The sequence below is a fragment of the Myotis nattereri genome, assembly GCF_964212035.1.
Source record: "Myotis nattereri genome assembly, chromosome: 3".
In the NCBI taxonomy this organism is placed as follows: Eukaryota; Metazoa; Chordata; class Mammalia; order Chiroptera; family Vespertilionidae; genus Myotis; species Myotis nattereri.
The window spans coordinates 125,549,372-125,562,172 of NC_138077.1; the positions used below are offsets into that span (position 1 = coordinate 125,549,372).

General features: G+C 39.6%; 1 protein-coding gene across 3 annotated transcripts in view; it reads left to right on the forward strand.

Annotated features, from left to right (window-relative positions):
• Positions 1–12,801, forward strand: part of FARS2 (phenylalanyl-tRNA synthetase 2, mitochondrial) — a 581,172-nt gene that overhangs the window by 482,720 nt on the left and 85,651 nt on the right. The gene's annotated exons all lie outside the window — the stretch shown is intronic.

Sequence of the window (12,801 nt, forward strand, 5' to 3'; positions counted from 1 at the left end):
ATAAGTGCATAAGGGATGAATGGATAAATGAGAAGTTTTTAATGGGGATATTATTCAGAATAAATTAAATGTAGAATCCTATATAATAAAAGCCTAATATGCAAATTGTCCCCTCTACCGGGAGTTCGACTGGGTGTTTGACCACTCGCTATGATGTGCGCTGACCACCAGGGGGCAGCACGGAACATGGCAGGCATCGGTGATGTAGCGCTGGCAGTGGGAGGCAGTGGAGGTGCTGATGGCCCCAATCAGCCCTGACAAGAGTGGGACCGCGGCAGGATGGTGGAGCAGGTGAGCAGATGGTGCCAGGCCAAGGCGGGTGCAAGCGGGGCCCAATCGCCCCACCAATTGCCCCACAGAAGTCTACCAGCGGGGGGCAGGGACGCTGCTTGGCTCCCAGGCACTGAGGGAGCTGGGCAGGGACCCAATGACTCAGGCGGAGGGGGGTGTGCAGGGGCCCAGGTGCTGCCCGGGGCCCATAGGTCAGGTGGAACCTGCCCTTCCATGCCAGACGCTCGCGCTTCCATCGCCAGCCAAGCCTAGGGACCGGGACCGCACCCGTGCACGAATATTGTGCACTGGGCCTCTAGTGTCAGAATATTTGCCAAGGGATGGCATTTTGGACAAGTTGTTATTACTTGTAGGAACTTTCGGAAATACAAACTGTTCCCCTAACCAAATGCCACTGAGTAAGATCCTGCTTTAATAGACAGATAAACATGATTTCTCATTAACATGCATTGCACCAGAGCCCCATTACACTTTTCAAAAAATAAACAGTGTGCAAGTGTTTCCATACAACTTATGCTCTCAAAAGGCTCATCATCTGGTTTACATTGTTCATTTTCTTAGAAGCCCTGTGCTACTGTCAGTGCAAAGTTACAACTGGGACTCTTCACAATTATTACTAATTCTCAATGAAGACTGAAATCAGGCGGCTTCACTGAATTTACAATTGCCTAAAACATGTTTATTTTTAGTGTCCTTCTGGTGCCCTCCGTAGACTATGTATTCCGCATCTGCAGTCTATGCCTGACTATATAAAAGATTTGCATGTTCATGCACCATCTATAATAATAAAAGCATAATATATGAATTAGGCCGGACAACCTCCCAGACAAAGCCGCGACTGTGAGGGCCGAGCCCCTTGCACGAATTTTGTGCATCGGGCCTCTAGTTATAAATAATGAGTGTCAGTGACCTAATTATGGTAAATCCTTAGGTAATTACTTTCTGCCTTAGTTAGGGGAGTTATGGTGGCATAAGCTAAAATTGTTCCATCTCGAGACAAACTTTGAGGTAGGTGTTATAGTTAAATATAGTTCACTTGCCGCATGTTTATTACAGTTAAATTTAACCAATTTGGGGCCTGTCCCTGGCCAGCAGCTGAGGAGGAGGCAGTTTCAGTGGCCGTGAGTCCCTCAGAGAGAAAAACGGGGCTCCACAACCCAGCTTCCAGAACATGATGTGAGAACTACTCCCACGCTGTCCTCGTGCCTCCTGTCGCCGGAGTTGGACAGTGTGTTGCTCAAAGTGTTTGGTTAACGAGCTAGTCAGGCACTGGATCAGTACGATGTAACCAGAGGAGAGCTCAGCATTAAAGGAATTCCGCTCAGTTTTTCCTGAAGTTACAGAAAACCCTTATATCCAGAGCCATGTGAGAGAAACTGATTTCTCTGATTGGCTGGGCTCCCTTCTTTCATGCCCCCTTCCTCGCATATCATAGGGCCACAGCTATTACTTCTTCCTGGGCCTTCCAGCCTGGTGGAGTGTTTGTTTTGGGGTAAATGTAAAAGAACTTCTTCAAAGAGCCACGCCAGAGGGTAGTTTAACCTTTTAAAGATGTTTCCACTGCATGAAATCTTTTACAGCAGAATTTACTTTATGAGAGCTCTCCTGAGCTCGATGGCTCACTGTACCAAAGATTTTGACAGGATACCCACAGGAGAGATCACATCAGCACTGGTAGGGGAAGACTGAGCCATCAGTTTTGTCTAAGAATAAAAGTTAAGAATCACTGTAGCTAGATTGCTACCCTGAAGACAGGAGCCAGGCCAGGAGAGGAAATGAGGATTGGAGGAAACATTGGCCTACTTTTGCTCAAAAATATCATGTATCTGCTTTGGGAATAAACGCGTTGTTCTAATAGTTCAAGAGATGGTGACACTGGGAAAAAGTCCTGAGAAGGATCCATGAATGGACACAGGAGCCAATAGATAGCTGTGTGAAAGTTAGGGAACAGCAGAGCCCCTTCCATGGGAAGAGGGGTGAGAAGATAGAAGTATATGAAATCTAATGCAGATTCACTGGGGTCAGTACAGTTTCCTTCATCAAGTCCCAAGTGCAACGGTGGTAGGGTAGGCACACCCACTCCACTCGTGCCTAGACGCCCACCCTGTGACCCCATCTAGCACAGATGGCCCAGCCTCACTAACCCTGGTCATATCCTGGCCATTCAGTCCCAGGCTGGTTTAGCTAAAAAGGCTGAGTGTTCTGACTCTCAAACTAGTGTTCGTTCCACTGCAGCGCATTTGCTTCCCTTGGGCCGAGACTCTTCTAAAAACTCCCCCTTTGCATTTTGATCAAATAAATTTTGGCCATGCGAATGGTTTGTGACTTTAATGGGCAAGCTTTGATATGAAAAGTAAACTGTATATATTACCTAATTTCAGAGCAGTTAATTTTTTCAGAATTCTGATATCAAAGTGAAGATTTAGTTTAGGCTATTTAAATTCAGGGAAAAATAATCAAGCCTTTCTGTACCTCCCCCTCCCAATGCCGCCCCCCAACCCCCCAAAAAAAATAGCACCTGCAGTCAGTCATTCCTGTGTCACTGCTTGGTGCAGTCCAGGGCTAGGCTGTAGCTAGACCTTCAGAATGAGGCCACAGTGCTTCATGCTGGAAGCTAAGTTTGGTTGCCACTGACAACATGTGTTCCTTTCTGTTCTTTCCCTGGAGTTTGTTGCCACCATATTTTGCCTTTGCATGGCAATAGTCATGGGATGAGATGGGCCACTGCAGTGAATGCGCCCTCTGGGCCTTCTTTGATGCACAGAATTCCTAGCCATTTATTAGGGGAAAGCATGTGTAATTAGCATAGCCAAAGAGCTATGGAGAGTATAACTGTGCACGAAATTTAGCTCATCGACCACTATCAAATCAGGCTACCAGCAAGTGGCCCAGCACCTTCTGTGTGCCCCATCCTGTACTTCCCGTCCAGGAGAGGCAAACGATTGAATAGATGTGGTCCCTACCTTAAAGGACCTTGGGAAAACATAACCAATGAAAGCAGCAGCCCGTATTTGTCATGCTCAGTCTCATCATAGATGTGTATGTTGCAAACCAGCTTGTGCCTTGAGGGCAAAACCCATGTCTTCTGTCTTGTGCACAGTGCCTGGCACGTACTTGGGAGCAGGGGACAATTGTGTTTGTGGAACAGAAATGAACTGGTGGCCTCCTTCTGTAACCAGGACTCAGTCAGTACACCATTCCTTCATGCCCTTCCTAGTGCACACACCTGGGCCTGTCCACCCTGGTGCAAGTGTCTGAGGAAGGGAGAGGAGATGTAATTATAATAGTTTACTTGGCAGTAAAGAATTCTGTGTTCCCTGCATTTGTGCAGAATTCACTTGAACTTGTACTAGTTGGACTTGCCAGCTCTTTGGGAGTGAGGAGCAGATATCAGAAGCACAGGGGCTTCCAAGGAGGGCAGCTGTGTCACTGCCATGCCAATGATGCTTGTTCCAGATAAACTCCAGCTGTGGAAATGTACAGCTGAGCTTCTCAGGTACCTCAGGATACAGTGCATGCATTCCTGTGCCAACATGACCGCTGAGCTCTCGGGACGTCAAGGTATGTCTGCAGTTATGATTCGACTTGATGATGGTGTGAAAGATATGCATTTAATAGAATCCAGCTGGCCTAAGCAATGATGTTTTGTAGGTTAGGTGTATTCAATGCATTTTTTGACTTGCAGTATTTTCAACCTACAATGGTTTTATCCAGACATATCCCATGGTAAGTCAGGGAGCACCTGTATATGGATATAGATATAGACATGTAGTATATATACATTTCTTTCTAAAGGTTAGAAAGATACACAACAAAATGGTAACTGTGCTTATCTTTGGATGGCAGGATTGTGGTATTCTTTAATATTTTTTACTTGATAATTTTCATTTTTAAATCATTCATGTGAATTAATCATGTAATTTTTTAAGTTAACCAAATACTAACAAAAATGTTGAAGTAGGACTTACCAAGGTTTGGTGGTTTAGCCAAAGATTTATGTATATATTTTATTCCAGCTGGCTTAGAAACCAGTTGTCCTCAGTATATGTCCTTTTTTTGTCTGTTTAAAAATATTTTCAGTCAGTGAATGCTTCTTGGGGGAAAAAAAGAAATAGAAAAGCAGATGTCACAAATCAGAGAAATTGCTGCATGTTGATAGACTCACACCATTTTTTGCATCTAAACCTAATATTAGGTAAGAGCGCAAACTTTCTCCATTTGTAGATATTCTCGTAAGGTTAACTTTCTGTTGAGGATATGTTTGATGGGCATGTAAAAAAAACCTATTGGCCAGATGTTAGTTCAAATTGGCTGAACTGCAGAAGACACTGATGGTTGACCCTTGGGTGATATTGAAACACGCCAGTGCAATAGACTAAAAGCTGGGAAATCTTGTTTCCATTTTCCTCTTCCGTTTACCTAGTGCCTGTAGACAAGGAGTGATGACTGGACCATTGTATTTTATGGCCACTCAAATATATTTTCTTCACAACAGTTCTGTGATGCCTAATTTCTTTTTGCCTAGGCTCTGATTCTTAAGCAGGAGTTAGAAGGCACGATATTTGCCTTCTCACATTGGAATGCCTATAACCTAAATGAGATCAATATCATTTAAGTCTGGGAAAAGTACTATTTTTGCCAGTTTCCAACATTATAAAATACTTCCATATTTGGAACTGTGGCATTTTATACTGAAAGGGGTTTTAACAAGAGATTGTCTGGTCCAGTCCCTTCATTACACAAATGAAAAAGTAGAGACCCGTGCAGTCAAAGGGAAATGCCCAGAGTCCCAAGAAATAGTGGCAGGGCTGAGGTCAGAGCCCAGTTCTCTTTTTGCTACGTTTAATATTCTGTACTTTTTACCTAAGAAGCCCTAGTTATTATGGGGAATTTCTACTAGAAAACAGTGTTTTCTAATCTGCATTTTTTTTAGAGGGGAAATAAATTTAAAAACACAGTACCTGGCACAACACAGGTAGTCAATAAGTACTTGGTAACAAAAGTATTTGATACACTTGCATATGTTCACACATGAAGTAAGTAAAAAATGTAGCACATTTGCATACACACATAAATTGGTTGGTTGGTAGGTAGGTAGATAGGTTGATGGACAGACAGGTGGGTAGGTAGATAGGTGCTGGGTAACAGCATGTGTGCTCTCAGTCAAGCACGAGGACTTAGTTAGCATGTGTCCCAAGTCTACATGTCTTTCTTCAAAGGAAGAAGCTCTGGAGAGGAATGACAAGGAATTATAGGACACAGAGAATATACTCCTATTCAGTGAAAACCTAGCAGAATGCCTGGGTGAGAAAGACATATACACCTGGATGTTCGTGTTTTTATTCCACTATAGTATTGTCTACAATAATCCTTTGTTCAGTCATGAAACATGTTACCTGCCATTCCACATGTATCAACTATAGCAGCGGTTCTCAACCTCTGGGACCCTTTCACAGGGGTCGCCTAAGACCATCCTGCATATCAGATATTTACATTACTATTCATAACAGTAGCAACATTACAGTTATAAAGTAGCAACGAAAATAAATTTATGGTTGGGGGTCACAACATGAGGAACTGTATTTAAAGGGCCAGAGGTTGAGAACCACTGAACTATAGTGTTAGGAGACTGGTTAAATTAGGCTAATCAAAGAGCAAGTGTAGTAAGAACATGACCATGTCATTATGCAGCCTATCTTTGTTTTGGATTTGAATTTCCAAGATCCTTATATTTCATTTTAAAAGAGTAACTTATAAAACATTAAACAAAGAGCTTCCCCAAAATAGAATAAGTTGACAGATAAACAAAATAAGCCTGGACTATTTTGTAATACCCTACAGAGGGTACATTGTTTTCATCATATTTTCCATGGGTTAACCTATCCAGCTGGAAGTTAAGTTTCTTTTTCTTTTCCAGTTCACAGAATGTGTCTTCTTAATCACCTTTTCTACATATTGAGCAACATCTTGGTCATAATTGTGGCATATGCTTCATTGAAACTATGGATAAAATTTATTGGTTTTCTCCTACCGGAAGAAAATTTCACTTTTTTATTGAATGAAGGAGGCATTTCAAGTGTAAATTAAAATAAAGATAACTACTTTTGAACTTGGTTGGGCTCATATAAAAAAATAATAGAATAGCAGTCAAAGCAACCTGACTCAAGTTTGGTACAGAAAAATTTAATCTAACACACTTCTTTTAAGTATGCAAGAAGATTTTATTAAGGGTCCTTTAAGATGTCAGCCCCAGTTATCAAGGAAACTTACCTGAATGGAGCACTAGATGAAAGAGGGGTTTCTGTACTTATCTACTATTGGTGATTTCATTTATTTGATTCTCTTTCTGTCTTCCATTCTCCTAATAATGTCACACATATGAGACTGGATACATATTTAGAAATATGCACTTATGTAATCTTCCATTTTTAAATCATGAGACTAACAATATATTTTGTTGCACATGCCTCTGGTGTCCTAGTTGGGGGTCTGCTTAAATTCTTAATAACATCCTAATAAAACTATTGCAGAGAGCAGAGTTAGCCATAAGGACATTTACAATGTCACATTAAGATAGAGTGTGTGCCGTGTGCCTTATAATGATACATTCAATGATTGCAAATAGAATTTTATATAGAAAGTCTCAAAGCAGTTAAAAATTCTATATGGAGCCATTTACTTAATTATCTATTAAGTGCTTACAAACTTAATAGGGCTTAGTCTTGTTTTTATTATACATTAGTAAGGGAAATCCATAGTCAATCTTGAATGTATGCCGTGTCTTGCCTTGGTGATAATGGCTACAAGATTTCCTCCCTTCCTCTTGCATCATCCCATGGTATTTGCTGCTTCCTGAAGTCAATATAGACAGACTTGAGCCAACTGAAATGTTTCAATATTTACCTGGTACAAAAAAATTCCATTTGAGAAAACCACAGAGTGTAGTTGTTCCTGGAACAACCAAAAGATGGTTATTACTGTTGGAAAGAATTATTTTGTCCTGCTTTACTTTGACTGACCAAAATAGTTCTTTAAAAATCTATTTTAAATTCAGAGGCATATGTACATTTAAAGTACCCACACATCTAAGATTGTTCTGCATTAGTTTCATGAACTGCTACTCTTTTAATTAAAAACATTTGAAATGCATAACCCAAGATGAATAATTTTTATATATTTATAAAACTTTTATATAAATTTGTGAATCAAAACAAATTATCAAACCATGTGTCTGGTTTTCTTTTTATACGGGCCTGATATAAATGCTGAAATCAAAGCAACCAAAGTTAAAAAGGTCTGATTTGTAGGTAGGGGATGTCTCTGTCCAGCCTTCTTCCATCTCCTGGCTCCCTTTCAACAAGCATTTTCTTCCCATCTTGCTCGCCCTTGCCCCTCACACCCTAATATCTGTTAAGAACTTGGCAGTGAGGCAACACAATAAAGTTCTGTCCGACAGACTTCTCTGGAGACAGGACATTCAGATGGTCTGCTCCAAACACTGTCTAATAATTAGAGCGTAACACAAAGACACGGCAGCTGTCTTCAATACTCAACCGACCTGTGTGAAAGGAAGTCCTGCAGGTGCTGATGACTCCTGTAGTGACACTGACCTTGCAACATGGCTTTGGGAAATTAACGTGGCTTCAGTGAGAACTAGAACTGAGAGGAGTATGCACCCAAGGGACTGTTGCCAACGCCGAGTTATTGTTTCTTCCCCTGTGCTTACATAATTGAGTGTGTGTACATTTCTAACACTTTTGCTTTTGCCGTGCACTTATTTGAAATGTTTGTTTACATGTCTGTTGCATTCACTTGATTGTAAAATTTCTGAGGGCAGGAAACTCATGTGTGGCACCAAGGAGATGTCCAGCAAATGGGTGTAATATGAGTGACTGAATGGACAAGTCTGTCAGGCAGTTAATCTAGATGGAACAATAAGAGTATGGATTCAAATTATGTCATTGAAAATTGCAAAAAAAATATGGATGGATGGAAAATGCAGAGAGGTAGAACTAGAGAAAAGTAAGAGCGGTATCACGGAGTCAGTGCCTTCAAGGTTTTGAGCTGAGCAAATGGGAGAATTCCGGTGACAGTGGTAGAAATGGAGCACTCAATAAGAGAAGTTTCATGAAGGAAGTTGACAGATATACATATAGAACAGTTGAATGAAAGTGAGAAACTGTGTATCACAAATTTTTTTTCAATAAAAGTCTTGAAAATGTTCCTCTCTCTAGCCTCTGACATCCCTTTCCCTTACCAAGCCCCACCCAATTTTCTAGAGATATGTTTTCAGGTAAATTACTTTTTGGCAGGAAAAAAACAAATTTATAGACCTAGCAGATGTACATCTTTTAAAGAACATTTCCCTTAGTTCTTGGAGGCCACCATCCTTTATAGACTTGGGAGGAGAGCAGGTGAGGGATATAGAATACCCAAGACTGGTGTCTTGAGGAGAAGGCTTTCCCAGTCCAATGGCAGTCCATTCTTTAAGAGGGGAATTGCCAGCAAGGTTCTATCCTTCAGGTCTTGGTGTTTTCAGTGGTTCTAAGTTCACAACAGAGAAGACACATTTTTACATACAATCTATGTTATAAATTCTGTGCCCTATGTTACTAGTGTAGATAGCCTCTTAATTTCCAAGTAGATAATTTCTGAAGAGGAGATGTACCTCATTTTCTACCCAGCCACTCTTTGTAGCACAAGGGCTGCTTGGGCACTACTTCTGCTATCTCATAGGCCTCTGGAGCTTCAAACACATCTCATTCCACATTCTTAAATATATCCAAGAAGGAGCTACTTAGCTGAATGGTGTGTAAGCTCGGAGGAAAAGAACTTGATATATGCTAGTTAAAATCTGTTAGTTACAAAGGGAATATCATAAATAATTCATTTTCAATTTTCAGCCCCTCGTTCTTCAAATTTTTAGATTTCCCAAGGATTTCTTTAAAAGTTCTGTCGAATGACAGAATGCAGAGATATCTGCCCTGTATTTTTTTGAGCTTTTGTCCATTGTCTGATACCCAATGATGAGGCTGCAGTCTTGTCTTGACCCAGAAGTAGTGCCCCTTGAATCAGAGGAATGTCTGAAACCATTGATTTGTGGTTGGAATAGTAAGCTAAGCTCTACTTACATCTTGCCAGAGACCTTAGGAAAGCATCTCCCAGGTATTTTTGCTGGTGAAGAGATGACATGCTGCTGTGGACCTTCTGTTGAAAGCCAGAAACAAGAGTTGACAAAGCAAACCTATTACTTTCTAATGTTTCCTTCAGGCTATGCTCTTTTTTAGGACTGATATCCTCTATAACCTAGAGACTATGTCTGTCAGACATTACAACTAGGCCCTTAAAATGAGTGATCACTGGCTCTGGAATATAATTGTAACCAATATACTCTCAGGTCATGAGCTTTCTCTCACCCTTTCCCTTAAAATGCAATAAAAACATTTAAGTCCTACTTAACCAGCATGCCTTGATGAATGTTTATGCAGATTTTGTGGGGGTATTTATGTCGTGATATTTTTAGTTCTAAATTTTGTTTCTGGACACTTTCTCCATCATCCCTACCATCCTGTCAACAATCCACAGGTTTTTGACTTCACAACATTGATCATCTCACCCCCTTTTATTCCCTAGGATACCCTAAATAATGCAATGACTTGCAAAAGATTGGAATCATATGATCATCTCAATAGATGCAGAAAAAACATTGAGTTTCCATTTATAATAAAAACTCTAATCAAATGGGTTTAAAGGGAATATAACTTACGATCATATATGACATTTCCTACAGCTAACATACTCAGCAGTGAAAAGCTGAAAGCCTTTCCTCTAAGGTCAGGAAAAAGACTAGGATGCCAACAACTGCCACTTCCATACAACATAGTATTGGAAGTTCTAGCCAGAGCAGTTGGGCAAGAAGAATAAATAAAAGGCATCCAGATTGGAAAGGAAGAAGTAAAACTATCACCGCTTGCTGATTACATGATACTTTATTTGGAAAACCCTATAGACTCCATTCAAAAACTGTTAAAACTATTAACAAATCAATAAAGTTGCAGAATACCAAATCAGTACACAAACATCAGTTGCATTTCTAAACACTAATAATGAACTATTGGAAATAGAAGTTAAGAAAACAATCCTATTTGTAATTGCATCAAAAATAATAAAATACCTAGGAATAAATTTAATTAATGAGGTGAAAGACATATATTAAAAACTATAATACATTAATGAAAGAAATTGAAGAAGACACAAATAAGTGGAAAGATATTCCCTGCTTAGCATTGGAAGAATCAATATTGTTAAAATGCTCATACTACTCAAAGCAATCTACAGATTTAAAGCAATCCCTTTATTTTTCAAAGAAATAAAACAAGTAATCCTAAAATTTGTATAGAATCACAAAAGAACCTCAGATAGCCAAAGCAATCATTGGAAAGAAGAATAAATCTGGGGAAAAAAGACTAAAGCTGGAGACATCAAACTTTCTGGTTTCAAACTATATTACAAAGCTATAGTAATTAAAACAGTATGATATTGGCATATAAGCAAGACACATAGAGCAATGGAACAGAATTGCGAGCCCAGAAATAAACACACATATCTGATCAATTAATTTATGACAAAGAATCCAAGAACATACGATGAGGATAGGACAGTATCTTCAATAAATATTTTTTAGAAAACAGGACAATCACAGGCAAAAGAGTGAAATCAGACCACCATTTTACATCATACACAAAAATTAACTCAAAATGTATTAAAGACTTGAACATAAGACCTAAAACCATAAAACCCCTAGAATAAAACAAGGTAGTTCCTTGCCATCGGTCTTGGTGATGATTTTTTTAAATCGACACCAAAAGCAACAAAATAAAAAATAAGACTGCATCATACAGAAAAGCTTCTGCACAGCAAAGGAAACCATCAACAAAATTAAAAGATAGCCTACTGAATAGGAGAAAATATTTGCCAATCATATATCTGATAAAAGATTAATATCCAAAATATACAACAAACTCATACAACTCAAAGCACAAACAAATAGACAAAACAAAACAAGTGATCTGATTTTTAAAATGGGTAGATGATCTGAATGGGCATTTTCCCGAAGAACACATCAGATGACCAATAGGTACATGAAAAGATGCTCAACATCCTTAATTATCGTGGAAATGAAAATCAAAACCTCAGTGAGCTCTGGCCAGTTTTGCTCAGTGGTTAGAGTGTCAGCCAGCAGACTAAAGGGTTGCCGGTTCAATTCCAGTCAAGGGCACTTGCAGGCTCGATCCCCAACCCCAGTCGGGTGCATGTGAGAGGGAACCAATTGATATTCTCTGTCTCTTCCCCTCCCTTCCACTCTCTTTGAAAATTAATGGAAACAGTATCCTCCACTGAGGATTAACAACTCCCCCATACACACACAGACACAATGAGATATCACCTCACACCTATTATAATGGCTATTATCAGGACAAGAAATAACTTGTTGGCAAGAATGTGGAGGAAGGGAACCCTTGTGAACTGTTGGTGGGAATGTAAAATTAGTGCGACCACTATGGAAACAGTATGGAGGCTTCTAAAAAAATTAAAATTAGCACTACCTAATGGCCTAGCAATTATACTCTGGGTATTTATCTGAAGAGAACAAAAACACTAACTTGGAAAGATCTATGCTCTGCCATGTTCTTCACAGCTTTTTTACAATGGCCAAGATATGGAAGCAACCTAAGTGTACCATGATAGGTGAATGGACAAAGAAATTGTGACACACACACACACACACAGAAGAATATTATTTAACCATAAAAAAGAAGAAAATCTTGCAATTTGTGACAACATGGATGGACCTCCAGGGCATTAAACTAAGTGAAATAAGTCTGACAGAGAAAAAAAATGCCATATGATCTCCTGTTTATGTGGAATCACAAAAGAAAAGTTATGTAAATTAGCAAAACATCTACATAAATATATAAATATGACTTTAATAATGGGCATGTAATGTACAGCATGGTTACTACAGTTAATAATACTGTATTGCATATTTGAAAGTTGCTGAGAGAGTAAAATCTTAAAAGTTCTCATCAGCCAGGCCAGCATGGCTCAGTGGTTGAGCACCGACCCATGAATCAGGAGGTCACAGTTCAATTCCTGGTCAGGGTACATGCCCGAGTTGCATGCTAGATCCCCAGTCAGGTGCATGCAGGAGGCAGCTGGTCAATGATTCTCTCTCATCATTGATGTTTCTATCTCTCTCTCCCAATCACTTCCTCTCTGAAGTCAATAATAAAATATATTTTTTTAAAAACTTCCCATCACAAGAAAAAAATTCTATAACTATGTGTGGTGAGGATGTTAACTAGACTTATTGTGGTGATCATTATGCAATACATCATTATGTTATACACCTGAAACTAATATAATGTTATTATTTTAAAAAGGATCAGACATGGAGCGGAAACTAAAACTGAATTTCTGCATCACAGTTGTGACAGATTTATAGGAATT